General features: G+C 42.6%; 1 long non-coding RNA gene across 1 annotated transcript in view; it reads right to left on the bottom strand.

Moving 5' to 3' along the window:
- Positions 1-549: 549 nt before the first annotated feature.
- Positions 550-6846, bottom strand: part of LOC142140854 (uncharacterized) — a 68770-nt gene continuing 62473 nt past the window's right edge. Inside the window, exon 3 of the long non-coding RNA XR_012688575.1 lies at positions 550-650. This is a non-coding gene — a long non-coding RNA (uncharacterized LOC142140854). The remainder of the gene's footprint in view (positions 651-6846) is intronic.

Below are 6846 nucleotides of genomic sequence, written 5' to 3'. Positions count from 1 at the left end.
GCAATTGAACTCTCCTCTTTGTGTTTTACCTATATAACACAGTACAATGTGATTGCAGATTTAAAAGACCAAGCCTGCCAGACCTATTATTTGTATTTCAGCAATGACAATTAGCAATGGATCAATGGGGTTCTCCTCTTTGTATGTTACCTATATAACACAGTACAATGTGACTGCAGATTTAGAAGACCAAGCCTGCCAGACCTATTATTTCTATTTCAGCAATGACAATTAGCAATGGAGCAATGGGGTTATCCTCTTTGTATGTTACCTATATAACACAGTACAATGTGACTGCAGATTTAGAAGACCAAGCCTGCCAGACCTATTTTTTTTATTTCAGCAATGACAATTAGCAATGGAGCAATGGAGCTTTCCTGAATGTCACTGGAGACTTTGAAGAACACTGCTACCCCTCCTCTTTCTTTTCTACCTATGACGCTGCCCAACTGCACTAGAGACTGCCAAGAACTGTGCTACCCCTTCTGTGTCCCTCTGTGAAATTGCGCTGGATCGCCGTGGAGGCCGGTGCATATGGAATCCAAAACTCTTGAGATCCCCGATCTGACGACGTACCAATGACGTTTTGCCTTGTATTCAATTCCGAGGGTGAAAGTATCGAGCCGGCTCGGCTCGGTACTCGGCTAAACCTGAAATGAATTGTATAAAACCATATTAAAGTAACTGCAGTTATGTTCAGATTTAGAATTCTTAATTAAACCTGTATATACAGATTGTGACAACAATGAATGATCACCCACAGTACTTTGAATTGTTCAGAACCCAATTTTAAAGCAGAGAGAGTATATTTTAGTGAGTACATTCAGATTGTCAAATTATAAAGTCATGTAAAAATATAAAAGGTCACCTAGGAAAGTGCAAATTACACAAGCAACTACATCTATTTACGTGCACACCCACATTCCAGTTTTGAGAGCTGTTTCAGGAAAACAAGATGCACCTACTTTTGATGGATTGTGGAAATGAAAGAGTAAAAATTTCCCTTTAAAGTACAAACTAGTAATATGTAAAGACCACCCACTTCCTTACTTTCTGCATATCTGTATTTCTCCTTACAATATATATTTTCAGCTTATCCTTATTTACGTGTTAAGTTAATCATGAGGGTGGAGGGAGGTCTATAATAATAATAATTCTCACTTTTATGTTTTTAAAAATTCTTACATATGCTGAATTGTACTGACCCGTATAAAGTGCACCTTTGTAGTCTTTTCATTGAAAGTCTAGAACTGCTCTGATTACCAGCAGCTGCTGGGTACCAGCAAATTCAAGTTGCTTTTTGGGGGTGGAAAAATGCTCTGCAGAACCCTGCTAAACAAAAAGCACCCATAAATGTATATTGCATCACTGTAATTAATCTTGTCCTGCAAAGCAAAAATCTAATTTTGTATATGACTGCACAAGTAGGCGCATACATATGCGAAGGGCCGCCAATAGCAATTTTTGGCCCTGGTACAGCAACTTCTTGGGGTCCCTTCCATAGCTGTACAAAGGGGCATAGCCACACCAGGTTGGTAGCTCCTCCCACTACACAGGCAACCTTGGGGTCCCAATACTGTGTACCTGGCCCCCATTCTCTCGGCACCCCTGCATATGTCTAGCCCGCAATCGCAAGGAGTATTAAGCTGTGATCTGATTAATAACAAAAAGGAAGTTATTCTAGAATATAGGTTCATCTTAAGAAAAGTATAACAAGTATGAATGCAAGCATAAGATAAACACCCTTAATGGAAAAAAAAGGGTGAACATTTAGATATATGAAGACATGGGAAGTTAGGCAAATGTACATATTGTTAATAATAACCAACATATCAGTGAGATGTAACAATTACTAAGGTGCTATTCCCACAGCTACTGCCCAAAGCGGGACCCTACAAGACTTACCCTAGCATCTTGACTTCGAACGACTGTTCTGCAAAGCGACTTGAACCAATCCCCGTAAAGGAAGAAGTCGGCGCCACTTCATGATGTCACTGACAATGGTGATGGTATTATCGCTGCTGCTAAAAGGGTAATGTAAGTATGCACCCATGTAAAATGTAGTTTACAAAGCCTTGTACATTGTATATAGGCGCATACTTACATTACCCCCTTAACAGCAGCGATAATACCGTCCCCTTTGTCTGTGACGTCATGAAGTGGCGGCGGCTTCTTCCTTCATCAGGATTGGTTCTGGTCACTTTGCAGAACAATTTTCATCGATTCTCGTCAGGAAGGAGGCATTCGGAGTCAAGATGTCAGGGTAAGTCTTGTCGGGGCACTCAGCATCAATATGCTGTACCCCACCCGGCCAAAGCATGCTTGAAATTCAGTTATAAAGTTTACATTGGTTCTAAAAGTTTTAGAAAAACAGGCATGAAATAGGATGTACATATTAGACCTCAAATACTGTAGATATGACTTTAAAAGTCATCTTGTGCTGCTTAGAATTGTTGTTAGAACCCTTTCCCATGTCCTTTAGCTTACAGTACTTAATTGGATGCATCCCCTAGACTTTGCAGCTAGCTATTGTAATGTAAATTCAGCCAATTAGTCAACTGGAAAACAAAATACAAGTGTGGCTTTTGTGCACTGTAGGTAAATGAGAAGGGGAAGGTTTCTAACAGTAATTCAGAAAGCTCTCTTCACTAGACAACTGTCAATGTGATGTGCATCAACCATTCCTACACTTAATATGAAAAATGTATTTAATTTGCAACATAATACCATCAGATTTCAAATAAATTGCAATGTTTATTAACAAACAAATAATAAAACACAATATTAACCCTTGAATTTAACGATTATAGAAATGCGACCAGCACAAAATTATTAACTTGTGACAAGTACTTTCAGGCAGTCAATTTTTCATCAAAGATTATTTCTCATGGCCCTTAGCTGTCTGATGGTGGCCACCTAACATGCTATGTGCCTATGCCCCTGCTACATCCAATTGTCCAGCACCTGTGTGTGAGAAGCAAAGTATTTATTGTAACAATATAAGTCATGTAACATTTCTAGCTATTTTATTAATATAACGTAGCATAGTAAAATGCCACAGATCCATGAGCAAAGTTTCAAACGTGTCTGTGTATTAGATTAGATTTGTACAGTCTTTTGATAAAACGTGTTGTGTTATTGGCATTGTGTGTATTTATATTATGTTTTTCAATATTGCTAATTAACATGCATATTTATAAAGGCACAAATGAACATGTTCTATTGCAAAATGCAACAAATCTGTCGCTGTGTAGCTACAGCACTCAAGGCTCCAAGGATAACACTGATTTTCTATGTTTGCCCAACTTTATTTTGTGAAGCTTATTAGTGTATCTCAGGAAATGGCAGTTTTTATAAGTGGTTCAGTAAACAGTTTGTGGGTGATTTAGAGTCGGAAGCAAATATATCACCTGTGGTGAATAACTGCATATGGAAAACTGATTCTGCACATCTGAGGGAGAAAATGTAAAATACCTGATAATATCTGAAGTTGCACCTATACACTCATAATGAATGTGCAACATTTTGTCATGAAATGCATACAGAATCAGATAAACAGCACACAAGATTTAACTATTGCATTATAGGTAATATACAATATATACCTATGTACAACTCTGTCTCCTACTCCACACCTACATAATCCTCCTCAACCAACTTCTCCACTTTGACTTCCACATCGACCACCTTCATTTCTTTCTTCTTCAGCACCTGATCTCCCATCTCATCCTCCTCCTCCTCGTGGTCAGCCTCCCCCCCGCTGCATGGATTCCTCCTGCTGGTCAGCCTCCCCTCGCTGCATGGATTCCTCCTGCTGGTCAGCCTCCCCCCGCTGCATGGATTCCTCCTGCTGGTCAGCCTCCCCTCGCTGCAGGGATTCCTCCTGCTGGTCAGCCTCCCCTCGCTGCATGGATTCCTCCTGCTGGTCAGCCTCCCCCCGCTGCATGGATTCCTCCTGCTGATCAGCCTCCCCCCGCTGCATGGATTCCTCCTGCTGGTCAGCCTCCCCCTGCTGCATGAATTCCTCCTACTGGTTAGCTTCCCCCTGCTGCATGGATTCCTCCTGCTGGTCAGCCTCCCCCTGCTGCATGGATTCCTCCTACTGGTTAGCTTCCCCCTGCTGCATGGATTCCTCCTGCTGGTCAGCCTCCCCTCGCTGCATGGATTCCTCCTGCTGGTCAGCCTCCCCTCGCTGCATGGATTCCTCCTGCTGGTCAGCCTCCTCCCGCTGCATGGATTCCTCCTGCTGGTCAGCCTCCCCTCGCTGCATGGATTCCTCCTGCTGGTCAGCCTCCCCTCGCTGCATGGATTCCTCCTGCTGGTCAGCCTCCCCTCGCTGCATGGATTCCTCCTGCTGGTCAGCCTCCCCCCACTGCATGGATTCCTCCTGCTGGTCAGCCTCCCCCTGCTGCATGGATTCCTCCTGCTGGTCAGCCTCCACCCCGCTGCATGGATTCCTCCTGCTGGTCAGCCTCCCCTCGCTGCATGGATTCCTCCTGCTGGTCAGCCTCCCCTCGCTGCATGGATTCCTCCTGCTGGTCAGCCTCCCCCCGCTGCATGGATTCCTCCTGCTGGTCAGCCTCCCCTCGCTGCATGGATTCCTCCTGCTGGTCAGCCTCCCCCCCGCTGCATGGATTCCTCCTGCTGGTCAGCCTCCCCTTCGCTGCATGGATTCCTCCTGCTGGTCAGCCTCCCCCTGCTGCATGGATTCCTCCTGCCATAACTCCTCCTCTGCCTGGGCAGCCTCTTCCGCCTGTTCTGCATCCTCATGCCCCGCCTCCTCCACCTTGGCCACTTCTGGCTCCATCTCCATATGTTTCCATTGGTCTGTGTAATCTAATATAGGGACATTTTAATCTCTGATTTCACATCTGTTGTTTTTGAAAAATGAAAGTACATCCATCCTGTATTGTGCAATAATAAATGTAAATGATGCATATGTTGTTTTGTTTAAATTAGCTTTTCAAAATTATTCAATTATGCATGCAGATATTGTTAGATTATTAAATATAAAAAATATAATTATTGACCATGTAGGCCTTATAAGTTAATGTATTACATTATCCAGGGGGATATATATTTATTACAATATTTGAGGAGGATTAGTAGCTGCTTCTTTTTGTATTTGGTCACCCTCATCGTTTCTCACAATACTCCTTCCTACAGTTTAGCTAATTCTCTCAGAATTTGATTGGATGCCATGCATCTGCATCTACGTAGAACAGCCCCCGAGGAAGACTTTATACAGGATTACTGTTCGTTATCTACCTAAGTGTAATATGCTGCACATTCTGAATCTTGGCCCCCGTCACATCCACTCGCTATTAATTGAAAATGTCAGTGGCGATAAGTTTTTTGAGCGCAGAGTCCCATTTATTGGGCCTAGTTCATTATGGAACGCATGCTCAGAAATGGACTATATGCAAGAGAATGCAAGTAAATGCAATTCATCTTGAAATGCAAAGGACACTTCCGACTGCTTACGATTTCATGGGCGGAATGAAGAAATGAAGGTGCGTATGCACATAGTGAACGTACAGTATATTTGTCCAACTAGAGCTCTGGGCATCTCTGCCGAACATGATTTTTAGCTTTATAACTTGCACCAGCCACAGGGCAGGTGTACATGCTAATTCATAGTGATGACGATAATGTATGCATGTGTCATGAAACAAATTTGATTATGCCTTAACCAGCCTGTCCCTTGTTTCTCACAAAATGTGGAGCATAACAACATGTACTTTTTATAGTCCTGGTTTATGTTCCCCAGCTCACCAGAGTTCAAATGAAGTAACTAATTATATGTGGATAAGAAGACTTTTTTACTATATGTTACTCATTGTAAAAATGTATATTGTTTATTGTGAATATTGTAGTGATACTATTGCACATTGTTCTTAAAGTGAAGCCAGGTGGTTATTGGTAAGGATCAGGTGGTGTCTAGGATACAGACGAGGAGGCTGTAGCTGCATTCATTCTCCCAATCCTTTTCTACAGGAAGTTCTGAGCAGCTAAAAGCTAGATCTGGCTGAAAAAGCTTGCATGGGGTTAATCTTAGGAGGGGCTGAGTGCTATACTAGATTTGGAGGTGAGTAAGGCCAATTAGTATCCATTGTCCTCCACAGTATTGAGCCAGACATTCTATCAGGGGCACAGCAGGGGAACCAGTGCGGAAGGACAGCTCATCTCCACTCCCCCTCCAACTCCCTGATCCAGCACCCACCAGTGTTTAAGAGGGAAAGAACCAGGGGTTTAACTGGGGAGTGGAAAACACTGTGAAAATTTGACCCTGGATATAAGGAGCCACTCCAGGGGAGAACGGGATGTTCATTCGGAGGACTGATTCCTGAAAGGTGCAGGGTGGCTGGTGTTGAGTTTATGTTCTCTACCAGGAGACTATATCTGCAGCTAAGAGAGATCCATGGGACTTGGATTCTGCAAGTCAGGACAGCCAGATGACTGTAACTCCTTAAGCTAGAGAGGTAAGGGACAAATAAATAATGTGGTAAACCTGCATGGCATTTATTTACTGTTTGTATATAATATTCTAGTTATTGCTTTTATTACAATAAATGTATTTTTGTACTTTCTAACTGCATTTGCCTGAGTTACTATGAAAACCATAGAAGGTACTGGACAGGCTTCCCAGGTATAGTAAGGCATTCCTTGGTGGCCAGCCAGAGTGAAGTGGGTAGAATTAGGCCAGATAAACCCGGAATCCTAACAGCATGCCAGAACATGTGTTTGCAATAAGGAACAAATGCATTTTATATACCGTAGACATTACTAACATCCTGATAAATGTATTTCATGTTGAAAGAAAAAAAACATTTTGCAATGTATTTA

This window comes from Mixophyes fleayi, chromosome 2 (genome assembly GCF_038048845.1).
Source record: "Mixophyes fleayi isolate aMixFle1 chromosome 2, aMixFle1.hap1, whole genome shotgun sequence".
Classification (NCBI taxonomy): domain Eukaryota; kingdom Metazoa; phylum Chordata; class Amphibia; order Anura; family Limnodynastidae; genus Mixophyes; species Mixophyes fleayi.
This window is presented reverse-complemented; position numbering and strand designations above follow the sequence as displayed.